This window comes from Jaculus jaculus, chromosome 4 (genome assembly GCF_020740685.1).
Source record: "Jaculus jaculus isolate mJacJac1 chromosome 4, mJacJac1.mat.Y.cur, whole genome shotgun sequence".
NCBI classification, from domain to species: Eukaryota; Metazoa; Chordata; class Mammalia; order Rodentia; family Dipodidae; genus Jaculus; species Jaculus jaculus.
Genome location: NC_059105.1, coordinates 100,258,008 through 100,273,581, shown reverse-complemented (window position 1 = coordinate 100,273,581; position 15,574 = coordinate 100,258,008). Strand labels below are relative to the sequence as shown.

The 15,574-nt window shown below is 39.5% G+C and overlaps 1 protein-coding gene across 1 annotated transcript in view; it reads right to left on the bottom strand.

Moving 5' to 3' along the window:
- Lrp1b (LDL receptor related protein 1B) overlaps positions 1–15,574 on the bottom strand; it is a 2,087,209-nt gene that overhangs the window by 990,894 nt on the left and 1,080,741 nt on the right. The window lies entirely within an intron of this gene.

The following is a 15,574-nucleotide window of genomic DNA, read 5'->3' as shown; positions in this document are numbered from 1 at the left end:
TGTGCTACATCCCCAGCTCAAAAAAAAAAAAAAGAGTATTTTTTGTTGTTGCTTTAAGTTCAATTTCTTTGTTTGAATGTCTAAACTACCAAAGACTAACATTGGGTCATTAACTTGGAGGGTAGTTGGCAAAAATGGTGCTTAAAAATGCAAATGTGTTATACTTAGTTTCATGGCAAATGAAAATACTCTGTTTTTTGGTGTTAATTTGTTAAGTGCAAAAATTTGTTGGTTTCCACCTTATTGAATACAATCTATGGGGTGTGGAGAGATGACTCAGCAGTTATGGCACTTGCCTGCAAAGCCTAAGGTACAGGTCCAATTCCCCAGTACCCACAAAAGCCAGATGCAAAAGGTGGTACATGCATCTGGAGTATGTTTTCAGCAGCCCGAGGCCCTGGCATGTCCATTCTATCTCTCCATTTTCCTTTCTTCTTGAGTATAAATACAATCGATGAAAATTGCATTATCACTCTATTTATTCATATGCTTGATGATAGCAGTCACATTTTAATATTCAGATACAGAGATATAGCAATATAAATGCCTCTAGACTGAGTTCAGTTGTAACACATATGCAGTTTTCAAGTTAATATTCCCTGAAATACTGAACTTTAGTTCTGTATCAGATGAGCTTATCTATTGAGCAATAACAAAATATTAAATAAAACCTAAAAATGGCACTAAAATTATTAGAGGAAATCTTACAAGTAAGCAAGTGTACATGAGTATTTATGCATATACATTTCAAGAAAGCATCATACAGATGCCAGGGAATTTTTTTTTCCCTAACACCACAGCTATGATTTCATCTTTTCCAACAGCACCCTTGAAGGTAGTTGCTTCTCTAATACTTCTAAAGAGATGTGTGTTCTATGTTCCCATCAATTCCAGTGGCACCCTTGGAGGTAGTCATTCACCTAACATTTCTACAGAGATGCATGTTTGTCTGCTTCCTTCTATTGCAACAGTACTTTTGGAGGCAAGTACTCCTCTAAATGTCTATAAGGATGCATGTTCTTCTGTGCTTCCTTATAATCCATCAGCACCCTTGGAGGTACCCCTTTAATCATTCTATAGGGATGTATCTTCTTCTATGCTTCCTTCTGTTCTTGTGCCATGCATGTTGGTAGGGAATCCTCTAATACTTCTATAGGGATGAACAGTCTTCTATGCTTCCTTGTATTCCAACCACACCCTTGGGGGTAGGTCCTTTTTAAATACTTTGATAAGGATGTATGTTATTCTATGCTTCCTTCTGTTCCCATGGCACACTTGGAGGTTGGCACTCCGCTAACACTTCTATAGTGATGCATGTTCTTTATGCCAACTTCTATTCCAATAGCATCCATAGTGATAGCTGCTCCTCTATTATTTCTACAGGAATGCATGTTTCTTCTAAAGTAACATCTCAATCATAATCAAGAGTAATTCAGTTAAGCAAAAACATAGCATGAGATTCTCTTTTGAGGACTCTCATCTCAATACAAAAATCATGGTGTACTTATCATACACATCCAAGTCCTTCCTATTATGTCTCTTTAACACTAGTGTGTGGGATATGAATATGAAAGATAAAATTTATTTTTAAGCCACTTATTTATTCTGTTGTGACTTGATCTCATTTTCTTTCTTGTATTGTGCCTTGGACCTCCTAGGCTGAGTTTACTTATGATCCACACAGCCATAGCATGTAATGTTAATGTATGTGGTTTAGAAAACCTATATCATACTCCAGATTTTGATGCTCTTACTCTTCTGAGGTGGAGAATTTTCCACTTAATCACTCTTGACCATACACATATTTTTGTCAGTCTGAGACATTCTGATTCCAAGGCTCAGATGACAGAACTTGGGACTGGCAATTTGGAGAAAATAGTGACTCATTTATTAGCATGAAATACCTCATCTTAAAAACTCAGATCATGGTATATGTTGCCGTCCAGTTCACATTGCTGGTAGAAATCACCCAACAAGGAGTAGCTTCTAGGAAAAAGAGATTTATTTTGGCTTACAGGCTCGAGGGGAAGCTCCACGATGGCAGGGGAAAACGATGGCATGAGCAGAGGGTGGACAACACCCCCTGGCCAACAGAAGGTGGACCACAGCAACAGGAGGGTGTGCCAAACACTGGCATGGGGACACTGGCTATAAAACCCATAAGCCCACCCACAACAATACACTCCCTCTAGGAGGCATTAATTCCTAAATCTCCATCAGCTGGGAACCTAGCATTCAGAACACCTAAGTTTATGGGGGACACCTGAATCAAACCACCACATTCTGCCCCTGGCCCCCATAAACTGATAATCATACATGATGTAAAATGCAATGCATTCATCTAATTTTAAAAGTCCCCATAGTTTTTAATCAATCCCACTGATGTTTATACATCTCCATAGTCCAAGATCTTTTAACTGAGCCATAATACCAAAACAACCTCAAAAAAACCATAATGGCACAGAATAAATATTCACACTGCAAAAGATGGCATTGGGCATAGCAAAGAAACCTTCAACTAATACAAGATTTAAAACAACCAGGGCAAATATCAAACTCTATAGCTTCAAGTCCAGCAACTCTAGCCAGTAACAAATCTTCAAGTCCGATAATTCTAACCAGCAACAAGTCTCTGGCATTCCAATTCCGCCCCTCCAACTAGGCTACTCACAGTCCTGGGAATCTTCATTGGGGCTGGTAGCTCCTTGGCAGCCATCTCATAGTCCCGGCATCTCCACTGGGTCTCCACTGCAAGCCACGGTTCATCCTCATGGCCCCATGGGGTCTCCATGCAGGCAACCAGCAAACTTGCTTCACACTGCCCATGACCATTTCCAAAACACAAGACCGTCTTGCAAACTCAATGACCCTCTTTCCAGCATTTCTTATACTCCACAATACCAGGTAGGGTGCCAATTTGTTAATCCAGGGGGGATTAAAGCAGACTTTGAAGAACAGGATTCCTTGAGCACCCAGGCCCTTTCAAAGGAGTCTACATTCTTCTTGTTGCCCCAGCGCAGGTCAGCTAGCCCAGTCTCAAAGGTTGTAATCTCTCCGTTGCAGCTGAACAGGCAATGGTTCACCCAAAGATTTTTTTTTTTTTTTTTTCTGTGCCATATCCCTCTGCTCACACCAGTTCATTTCTACGCAAAGCAACCCTGCACAACTTCTCAGGACATGGGCACAAGAGCAAGCTTCTCACACAAACTGCTAGCCCAGTCCAAGCAAAGCTCTTTCTCACCCTCATAAGCCAAACCTCACAGTCCATAGTTCTTACTGCCTTCAGGTCTTTCAGCTCTGACCAGAATAGTCCATCAAGCTGTACTTACAACACTGCAAGGCATCGCTTAGGCCAAGGTTTCAACTTCTTCCACATTCCTCTTGAAAATCAGCTCCAAAAGGCCAAAGCCACATAGTCAGGTGTCTAGCAGCAACCCACTCCTCGGTACCACTTTACTGTTGCAGCCTGGTTCACATTGCTGGTAGAAATCACCCAACAAAGGAGTAGCTTCTGGGAAAAAGAGTTTTATTTTGGCTTACAGGCTCGAGGGGAAGCTTCACGATGGCAGGGGAAAACGATGGCATGAGCAGAGGGTGGACAACACCCCCTGGCCAACAGAAGGTGGACCACAGCAACAGGAGGGTGTGCCAAACACTGGCAAGGGGAAACTGGCTTTAATACCCATAAGCTGGCTCCCAACAATACACTCCCTCCAGGAGGCATTAATTCCCAAATCTCCATCAGCTGGGAACCTAGCATTGAGAACACCTAAGTTTATGGGGACACCTGAATCAAACCACCACAGTATAGTACATGTTTTCAGTATGTAGCCTGTGACCTCTGAAACAATTGGCTATTATTTTCTCTTATGAACTTTCAGAGATATTTTTATAGCTCATTTTGTTGTTATTTAATGTAGGGTGTGACATAAGAGCAAACTAGATTTTGAAGTTAATACTTTAAAACCAAAGAGAAAGCTCAGCATGGAGAGTGTAACTCACAGTTCTTAATAAAGCACTTTGAGGCAGAGAAGGGCCTCATGAGTTTGAGGTTAGTCTAGGCTACACAGTTATATCTTTTCTCCAGATTGATAAAGAACTACACAAATTAAGACAACATGGATCATTACCATATACCTTTTGGCTAGCACTCTACAAGATATAACCACCATGAAAGGGGGGGGGGGGGAAGTCCAGCCAGAAGATGGAGAAAGCTTAACCTTAAAACCATGGACTCTGACCAGTAAATCCCAGGCCCAAAATTGGGTTGTCCTTCACAGTGAGCTCTTGGCCAATGAGACCCATGAGGAACCCAGAACATGTAGGCTATTGCTAAATCACTAGATTGCCTGCCAGAACTAAAAGGTAAGACCCAATTGCTAAAGATACTAGAGGCTGTAGTCACAGGATATTGGAATACCAGGATGGAAAGAAAAGGAAAATTAGCTCCCTCCTGACTAATATTCATAGTACTGCAGATTCTTGTTGGAGCTGCTAGAGGACAATGGTCACCAACAGCATGAATAAGCAGGGGACCCTGCGTATTACAAAATCAACAGACTGAAAAACTGTATACTCTGGTGCAATAGTGGCACGCAAGCTCTGTTGGCAGCCAACTGTTCTCTGATTGCATGTGAGGCCCATTTAGTAGGATAGAACTCATAACTGGTACTAGAAACAAAGTCAGAATCCCATAGTCAAGGAACTAGTAGACTTCAGAGAGAAGGCCCCACTGCTATTTGGCAAAGAAGGGTGGGATTGCACTTAAAAAAAAAAAAAAAACTCTCAAATAACTTTGCATAACCCCTTTAATACAAGATTCTCTCACTCTTATTTGGAGAATCTGTTTTGTTTTAAAGAAGGCAGAGAAAATTGAGGAGAATGAAGATCAATTGATAAGACAAAAAGATAGCCAACTGCCCCCTCTGCCACATCTTCTAGAGCCCAGGATAAATTGCAGAGAAAGTGGTGACATGAATACTGCTATTACTGCTAGCCAGACAGCCAGTTCCAGGGCAATAGCGACAGGCATGACAATCAATCAAACCCTATCAAAGCAGAAATCCTGAGGCTACAGAGAACTCACCACTAAATCAGACTGCTAACAGGCCTGCCATGGCTCAGGGGACATTGTGGAAGAGAGGGCAGAAAGATTGTAAGAGACATAGATTGGGTAAGAATACGCTTAGACATTCCCCCCCCCCACCATACACACACACCTTACAGAGACAGACTGAAGCCTTCATGACCCAAAAGTGAACACCATAACCCCACTTAGGAGGACCCCAGGGCAAGGAGATAAAATTATATATCCTGTTTATATATAATTATATTGAATTAATAAAAGAGAGAGAATAAGTGATATAAATATCTATCCATCAAGGAATAAATTTTCCAGAATTGTTTACTTCTTGTTGTAACACTGCCTTATCTTGGATCCATCCATCTATCTGACTTCTAACCCTACACCCTAAACCACTGCCAGGAAGATGACGATGACAACCTCTTTTAGTTCTTTAATGTAATGTTTTGTTTTCTATAAACAGCTCAAAGTTATGTCTTTTCCAAAACATATATTACTTTTGTCTTCTCTTTTAACTCCTATTCATAACTCAACTCAAAATTTTGCTGATACAAATTTGCTTGGCATAATTGGGTCCATTTATCCTGAAACTCTACCTCTGCTGCTGTTGTTTTATCAATTTGTTACTCCCAATAGACAAAGACTCTGAAGGCCAGGCCACAAGACTTCATCTATCCATCTTTGTGCTCCTACTTCAAAGTCCCAGACTCTGATAGCAAAGGCTTGAAAGTTTTCTTTTCATTAGTAAGAAGTAGGTGAAAGCATTGTTAATGTTAGTATATTTAATTCAATATTTCCTTTTATAAATTTTTCTAGAAGGATATGATTTTATTCATGTTAGAGGCCATCTTTGACAAAAGAACTTCCATGTCTGTACAATATGATTAAAATTATGTGAGTCGCTCACATGTAAATGCTATAAAATTTAGCATCTACAGTGAAACAATTCATTCAGAACTATGAAGTACCCAAATCTTTGAAATAATGCTGTATTTCCATACCTTGAAATCTTAGACCTGTCATTTGATTTTTGTTATATTTATTTTTTGAACCTGAATTATAAGGATCCATAATTTATATTTGAATTTAGAAATTATCCACTAGTCAACCTTTAGCAGTTATGTATTGGGACCTACAGAACCAGGTAGCATTCTAGCAGCTGGGTACATGGGAGAGAACAACAACACCACTCTATCATTTTATAGTGTAAATTCTAGCAGGATGGATAAAACAGAAAGTAAATAAAATAACTAGAATCTCATAGGCTGATAAGTCTCTGGAGAAGAATATAGCCTCAAACACATTGGAAAACCTGGAGGTAGGGAGATTCAATATTGAATTTGTGAGTCAAGAAGGACCTCAGTACGAAGCAGATCACAAAGTGGGATACAACATGTCAGCATGGAGGAAGATGCATTCTGTATGAAAAGTGGAGCAAGAAGAGAGATGCTAAGGAAGCCTAAGTGCCACACGTTCAGGGTTAGCAAGATGGCCACAGGAACACAAAGTAGCTTTAGGAAGGTAGGAACTATTATATCAGAACAATTAAAAGTTGGGAGATTATATAAGAAATTTGCTTATTGCAGAGATATTCATTTTTACTAAGTGCTGTATGAAGGTATTTTCTGCTTCAGAGCAAAGAAGGGCAGCTAGGCACTATATATTTTAACAGGGTACTGGACAGGAAATTAAAGGAAAAAAATCTGAGAAACAAGAGTTCCCAGAAGAGACTGCATATGCGACAGAATGATTCTTAAGGGCTAGCCTATTTTTGTAAGTACAGTGATAGAAATGACAGATGAATGACAATGATAACAAATATTTCTGGGAATATATAGTACTATAGACCCATTGATAAAAGATGCCACATGGCTAAGCACTGTAGCCAGTATCTTTGAACTGACTCAATCCTTAGCCCTCCTATTCCTTCAGTTTGCTTCATTAGACTTCTACCTGTATTTATCTCTTCTCAACAATCGGGTAAAGTTCACAGAATAAGTGTTTTAACAGAAGCATATACTATCTCCATAACACAAAGAGAGGTTTAAAAGAAAAGTTGGATATATTTCAATTGGAGTAGGGTGAAAGGCTAAAGAAGGGCATTCCAATTTTAAGAATGGATGATTTGGAGTTTTGACAGATGAATGATGGAAGAAAAATCTGGAAATGATTACTGGGTACTGCATTTGAACCTCTAAAAATGCGCTTCTCAGTCATTATCATTTGATCAAAGAAAATGATTCCAAGTAAAAGCAGTGTAAGAATGGCCTAGGTGGAAGGGTTCTAAGATGACAGACAGATATATGGATGATGGAATGGGACTGCACTCTGAAATACAGAGAATAGATGCTTAGGGGATACAATAGAATGACATTACATTCATTCAAGTCTTTTGAAGAGGAGAAGGTACATATTTAGAAAACCTGAGGAAATGACCTACAGGAAGAAATTGATCACTTTAATTTTAATTGATCATCTACAGGAAGAAAATGATACAACAGAATCTGTATGTACTCCCAATGTTTTGCCTATGTTGAAGTTCAAATACAAGGAATAATTTATTTGTATAGAACATTCTTATTCTTTTGCTCTATTATATTGTCTTAAAATTGTATATTTTAAAGAAATGATTATGAGAGAAAAATAATCATTCATTTTAAAGAAAAAAATGTGCATAATTAAAGAATAGAGATTGAATTAAAGTATATATATATATACTATATATGTTATATAGTATATATATATATATACATATATATGTATGTATATATATACATATATATGTATGTGTATGTGTATGTGCATATATATATATATATATATATATATATATATATATAATTAAGTCTAATTTTATTTTTACAATCATTTTAAAGGTCATTTGTTAACAACCCAAAGTAATCAATATGTAAGTTTCATGAATGATCAGACCATGCAACACCACTCTGAGACAGGAAAAGTTCTTTTTATTGGGACCCACACTGCCAGGCTGTTTCACAGGAGGAAGAAAGAGAGAGCAGCTAGACTGAATCTGTATGGTTTGGGTTTTTATAGCTTTATTTCTGTTGGGAGTTGAATACAGGAATCAAAAATATTGAGTATTTCAGAGAAGAAACTAATTAAGCAGGGAGGAAAGGGACCAAGCTGAGGGGATAATCAATCAGAGAACGATTGCCATTAGAAGAGGACCCAGGTTGCCTCTAAGATAAGATCAGCAGGAAAACTGTGTCTGGGGGCATTGTTAGGTCAGGGGAGTAAGGGTTAGGCATCTAACATCTAAAGTTACATTAGCCAGGCTGCTGTCATTCTCTTCTTGACTCATTTTGGGACTCTTGTCCTACCTAACTTTCCAGCATATGTTAAGGATGGAGAGGGAGGAGTTCATTTTCTTATTGCTGCTTCCTGCTGTGATGGGGCATGAAGGTGTTTCAGAGCATGTTCCTGTCAGCTGCTGTCAAGGCCCCTCTGAGCAGGTGATGGGGAGTCAAGTCTGAGAAGGCTAAATTTGGCACTGAGTGGAAGAGGGATAGTTTGAATGAGTGATTTGTAAAATCATGTACCTATTAGTGTGGTAGAGAAGCGTCCATCTTATCTATCTATCTATCTATCTATCTATCTATCTATCTATCTATCTATCATCTATCTATCTATATCGTATGTGGTAAGTGTTAGGGAGGGGAGACACTAAAATTCTGGGGTTGTTGTTAAGCTCCTTTAATTAAAGTCTGTAGACAGGAATGTGTAAGTGCTTAGTTAGAGGTAGAAGGGTAGCTGGGTTAAGCAGCCAGAAGGAATCTAAAGTAATGTTTGGGATGTCTACAAAGATAACATGAAAAAGCTAAGTTTGGATGGGTTTGGGTTTAAGTAGCTTCCACTCAAACCCAGCCTTCCCGTTAGCATTTCAGTCCTTGGAGGGTGATCCATGGGACCCATGTAGATGGCATTGGGTGGTCACAGAACCATCTAAGTGTGGGCTAACTAGATGAAAGGATACACAGTTAATGTTGCAGTTAAATGCACAATCCCAAAATCAGTAGGTTACCAGAAATGATAGGTATGATCATCAAGATCCAGAAATTTATGAAACAGTGTGGTCTATACCTGTCCTTGTCACAGTTATCACATCTACTTAAAGTTACAGTCCAGGCTGTGATTATTAGACTTTTTAAGATATGCCTTACTTTTTTGGCTATATCTTTCTATTGAGTCTTTAAGACCAAGTAGGTAACCAAAGTTCAATTCTGTATAGTAATTTTGAAGGTCAGTTGTGGCTCTTTAGGGGAAACTACTGGGGACATTGGAGGAGCTCTATCGCTCTCTCAGCATTTGTGCCATCTGCTGGTACGAGTCAGGGCCATGCCGACCATGTGGCTTTCTTCCCTTGGTAGTGCTAAGGGTTTTCTATCTCTTTTGACTCTCTTTCTGCACACCAAATATTGATTGAAATCCTTTTTTGTGGTCTCCAAGACAGAATTGAAGACCCAGACTTTAGGGTAAGCAACTACAGCTGCTTGATCTTTGAAAAAGGTGAGAATAATGTACACTGGTGAAAAGACAGCATCTTCAACAAATGGTGTTGGACAAATTGGATAACCATATGTAGAAAAATGAAATTAGACCCACTCATTTCATCATACACAAAAATCAAGTCCAAATGGATTAAAGACCTCAGTGTAAGACCTGAAAATCTTCAACTACTGGAAGAAAAAAATAGAAAGCACTCTCCATGATATAGTAGTGGGAAAAGTAGCCAAGAAAATTAAATAAGCACACAACCAATGGGATCTCATGAAGCTACAAAGTTTTTGCATAGAAAAACATACAGTAAGCAGAGCCAATATGTTACCCACTGAATGAGAGAAAATCTTTGCCAGCTATACCACTGGCAGAAGCCTAATATGTAGAATTCACAAAGAACTCAAAAGACTAAACAATAAAAAATCAAACAACCTACTCTAAATGTGGGACAGAGAACTAAATAGGCAGTTTTCAGAAGAAGAATTACAAATAGCTAACACACACTTAAAAAAATGTTCAACATCCCTAACTATTAAGGAAATGCAAATTTTAACACCTGTGAGATACCACCTTACCGTAGTAAGGATAGCAAACACTAAAAAATAAAATGAGGAGCTGGGCATGGTGGCGCACGCCTTTAATCCCAGCACTCGGGAGGCAGAGGTAGGAGGATCACCGTGAGTTCGAGGCCACCCTGAGACTTCATAGTGAATTCCAGGTCAGCCTGGGCTAGAGTGAGAACTTACCTCGAAAAACCAAAAAAAATAAATAAATAAAATAAGTAAATACAATAAAATGAAAACAAATGTTGGTGAGGCTGTGGAGAAATAAGTACACTTATTCACTGTTTGTGGGAATGTAAGCTGGTACAACCACTATGGAAAACAATTTTGTAGACTCCTGAAAAGGATGACTATAAAGTTACCAGCAGACTCTGTTATTCTCATACTGGGCATTTACCCTAAAAGGTCCACATCTCAGTTCAGAAATATTTGCTCAATCATGTTTATAGCTGCTCAATTCATAATAGCTAAAATGTAGAATAAACCCAGGTGTCCATCATTGGATAAATGGATAACCACAAGGTGGTATGTCTACATGATAGAATTCTACTCAGCTGTAAGAAAAGATGACACATAGAAATTTGTAAACTTGGAACAAATCATTTTAAGTGAACTCACACAATCACAGAAAGACAACCACAGCATGATCTCACTCCTCCGCAGTTCCTAACCTGGATCAGCACAAGTTGCTGACATGACTGAATAGCAGCTTGAGGCTTGGACAACAGGGAGGGTAGGGACTGGGGGAAGGGAAAGGGTGGGTGACAAAAAAAATGAACCCAAATTGAACTGGTACCATAGAATCCTATATTCTGGAAGTCAGAATAAAAGGTGGAACCCTCAAGAGGATCTTAGAGGGATCACCTGAATCAAAGGGCCTTGGAGAAAGATGAAACCTAACTTCAAATTTCTCCTGTTTCTCTTTCTTCACTGGCTTTTTCTTTACTCTTTTCCCTTTGTTCTGGCCTGTAATTACTTGTAGTAGGATGCAGTCTACATCCACAATGAGCTGCTGATCTAAAACAAACAAGACACTCTTCTGTCAGAGCACTTGATTACCCACCAGAGGTTAATGGTAAGACCCTACTGCTGAAGACACGGACCATGGCAAGAACTGGCTGGAATCTGGAGGAGAACCAGTCCTCAGATAATTAGCCCATCTAATGCTGGAAGGTGCTACATGAGCTTCCAGGGGAAAGTGGCCAACATCTGTCCAAGCAACTCAAAGTCTAAGTGAATCAGAAGCAAATGACCTAACATGATGCTCACACAAGTACAATAGTGGCACACAGCCATGGTGGGTAAATAACTCTTGGATTGGCTAACACATCTGCTCAGTGGGAAGGAAACCATATCTGGAACTGGGAAACAACACAGAATAATATCCATATAATGATTCTGCTTTCTATTGTCAAGCTCCCACTAACCTTAAACTATGAGAGTGTCTAAACCCTTATAATTCTCCCTAAATTAATAATGGTTATTCCATTTAGTTGGCACTGACTTCACTCTTCATTGGAGAATCTGCTTGTCTTTTTTAGCTGGGAACTAGGCTTGAGGAGATAAATGACCCAGTGCACTCCAACCTGGCCCCAGCTGAAACCACTGAGGAGTTGGGGAAATGAGCAAGAGTGCTGCTTTCTTAGTTAACTTGATATCAGCACAAGGATGATGAAGAAAGATACTGAGCATAAACAGCTACCAAACCAGAGATCTAGATGCTCCTAAGTGCCCATCTGTGAAGTAGACTTAAAATTCTCCTAGCATGGCTAAGGGAATTTTGCAGAAGAGAGAACAGATTATTTGAGTCACAGGTTGTGACTTTATGCACAGAGACATTGCCTCTCTCCCATAACTGATGGTTGTCCCCATAATGTATGACCCATAATCCCCATGAAGTTGACCTGCATTTCCAACGATGAAGGCCACTTCAGAAAAGGGGCAGGGAAGAGGGAAATGATGGTACCGAATGTGATGTTTACATATAAAATATAGCAATATCTAATAATGAAAAAGAGTAAAAAAAATGAAGGTAATTTGTAGAAAGGAAACAAATAAAAATAAAAATAAATAAAAATAAAAAATCAGTCTTCCCTAGTTATTCCCATTATTTTTTGTATTATCTAAATAGGGCCAGTCTCACCTTGGCTAGAATAATCTGATTAGTAGGTCAGGAAGAGCACAGAAAAGGACAGACATGTAGAACAAAAAATGTTTGAATATAGGGTATCTTGGGCCAATTGCCAGTACTGTGGCAGAAGTTTTCTAAAGCAGTAAGTATTTGGAAATCAAAAGTCATTTTTTTTTCAGGCCACATGGACCCATTGCTCAATTTATATTGAGACCAGGCCATGTTGCAATAAAAGATTAAATGGCAAGGTTGGATGAGATCTAAGAGAAGGAGGGAGAGAAGGAAGGCATGCTCCTGAAGGAGGGAGTAATTGGTGGTAAAGGACCAGATCTCAGGAGGAGGGAGAGAATGAAGGGGGCAGTGGTGCTAGCCGTGGTGTCCCTGAGGCCAAGGTGGGGCACTCTGATCAGAGTAGCTTGGGAGACTAAGTCAGGGACGCACAAGTCCGAGTGGGTCAGGGCCACTCATGCCCAAGGCAGTTGGGCACCCAGAGCGAGGCTGATCGCAACCCCATACAGCCAACCAAGTGGAACAGCAGTGGGCAGGGTACATGCTCAGGTGGCTGAGGAAGCTTTGGACAAGGGCAGGGAGGAAAGTGTTAGCTCCCCTGGAGGGGCTGAGGAAGCTCAGCAGAGGGAAGGAGGAGGAGAGAGAAGGAGGAAAGTGAAGGAGAGTGTTGGATCCTTTCATAGAGAAGCTGAGGAAGCTCAGAGGGAGGAGGAAGAAGAGGAGGAGTAAGGAGGAATGTGTCCCAAAGCCAGCAGGCAACCTGAGCAAGAGAGAGAGAGAGTTCCAAAGTCTGGAACTCTTTGTCATGAATTCTCAGGAATGGGGGCTTCAGAAGCAGGTGAGGGGTGTGGCCTGGCAAGACTTATGCAAGCAAGAGAGTGAGGGAGTGTATCTCTGAGAGCAGGCCAACCCAAGAGGTACACTTACCAAGAAGGAGAGGATGAGGGAGTGAACCCAAATCGTGGTGAGAGAGCTAGCACTAGGCAAATGGTCCAAGGCCTTCAGTGGGACAGTGGCAGCTTGATGGTCTAGGGCGGGGGAGGAGGTGAGGAGGTTCGGCCACCCAAGAGGGCAACCAGCAGGAGCCTCGGAACTGAGTCATGGCACCAAGATGTAAGGTTCATGAATGACCAGACCACTCTGAGGCAAGAATAGAGCTTTGTATTGGGGCCCAAGCCAGGGCTATTTCATGAGAGGAGGGAGAGAGAGCAGCTAGTCTGAATCTGTATGGTTTGGGTTTTTATAGAGTTTTATTTCTTTTGGGAAGGGGGTACAATAGATAAAAGGACTGAAGAATTCTAGGGAGAAACTAATTAATCAGGGAGGAAGGGAACAAGCTGAGAAGTTTTTCAGAGAATGGATTGCCATCAGAAGAGGATCCAGGTTGATTTTAAGATAAGATCAGCAAGAAAACTGTGGCTGAGGGAATTGTTAGGTCAGGGAAGTCAGGGTTAGACAATGTGAACATCTAAAATTGTATCAATCAGGCTTCCTTCATCTTGATTCCATTTTGGGACACTTGTACTACCTAACACAATGTAACACTAATTAGGTCGCCAAATAATCTGGGTACTTGCTCCTATTCCCATTTCAACTGTCATATAATCTCCCATCTTTCAATACTTTAATTATATTTTCCCCATATGAATTTGGTATATAAGTTTCCCCATTTTAATTAGTGATTTTATGGTCCCACCTCTTCATGGCCACTTCAAAGGAACTTTGGCCAAGTCTCATGGACTCCTTAGAATGCACCATGAAAACATGTTCAATTTCACTTTAGTGCACAATATGAAGCTTGCAATTGTTATGTGATTTCCTGAAGGTAACACACAGAGGAACAGAAAGAACTAAGATCAGTGTAAAGGTACTTTCCTAGCAGTTCAATTTCTGTTCCTCTATCAGACCTTGACAGAAACGGCTTTATCCAGTGAAGACTCACAAGTCTCAAAAGTATGTGTCATAGATGTGCCACATGATTCCTATAAGATATATGCCAATATTCTTAAGAAACACTGATAATCCATTCTCATTTTTCTTGGACTTCATATTTTCTGTGGTAGCCTGATTTTCAATGCTGCCACTTAAACTCTAAATCCCTGACCACTTTCCTCAATTTATCACCACATGCATAATACTAAGTTGTCCATTCATGTTTCTATCTACTGGTTTCCCACTTATAAGAAATTTTATTATGGCTGGACATATGGCTTAGCAGATAAGTTGCTTGCCTGCGAAGCCTGAGGACCCAGGTTCAATTCCCCAGTACCCACGTAAGCCATATGTACAAGGTGGCATATGCATCTGGAGTTTGTTTGCTGTGGCTAGAAGCCTTGATGTGCTCATTCTCTCTCACACACACAAATAAATAAACAAATAATAAATACTTAGAAAGAAATTTTATTAAATTGTCCCATAGTTATTTATATTTATAAAGTTTAAAATGAATTTAGTAATTACCCACATACTTTTATCTTTATTTATGATCTTATTCAGCTGTTATTTTTCTATGCTTTAATGAACATAACAGTAGGAACATTTTCTGTTGATATATAATATGATAGTGCAGTATACTTTGGAATAAGGCTACATGTTTACTTATCACTTTCTTATAATTTACAAGAAATATATTATAGAAATGTTACCTCTCAGAGATAAATCTTGGCATTTTTTTTTCAAGGTAGGGTCTCAATCAAGCCCAGGCTGACCTGCAATTCACTATGTAGTCTCAGGGTGGCCTCATAGTCATGGTGATCCTCTTATCTCTGACTCCCAAGTGTTGGGCTTAAAGGTGTGTGCCACCACACCCAGCTAAATGTTGGCATGTTGCATCTCTTTTAGTGAGTTTTATTTTACAATGCTAATATCTCAACATTTAAATATGTTTTAAAAGTCCATTTTCATTGGATGCTAATGGAGAGATGATAAGTAGTTTCTATTCAAAGCAACTTAATGGATGTAGGGAAAAAGAAAGGCAACATTAAATTAGCAGAAAAATTAGAAGAAAAAATTAAGATATTCCAGCCTGATCTTACCTTAATAATACTAACATATTAGAATACTAATTTCAAAAAGGCAAAATTGTAGAGCAATACTATAGTATGGTTTTATATTTTTATTTATTTATTTCCAAGGGGGAGTGGGGAGAATGAATGGGTGCTTTCCCTGAATTGAATTCAGGTTGTTACACTTTGTTTGCAAGTGCCTTAACTGCAAAGACATCTCTCCAGCCCCTACAGTGTGGTTATGAGTAAGTGTGATAAAGGTGAA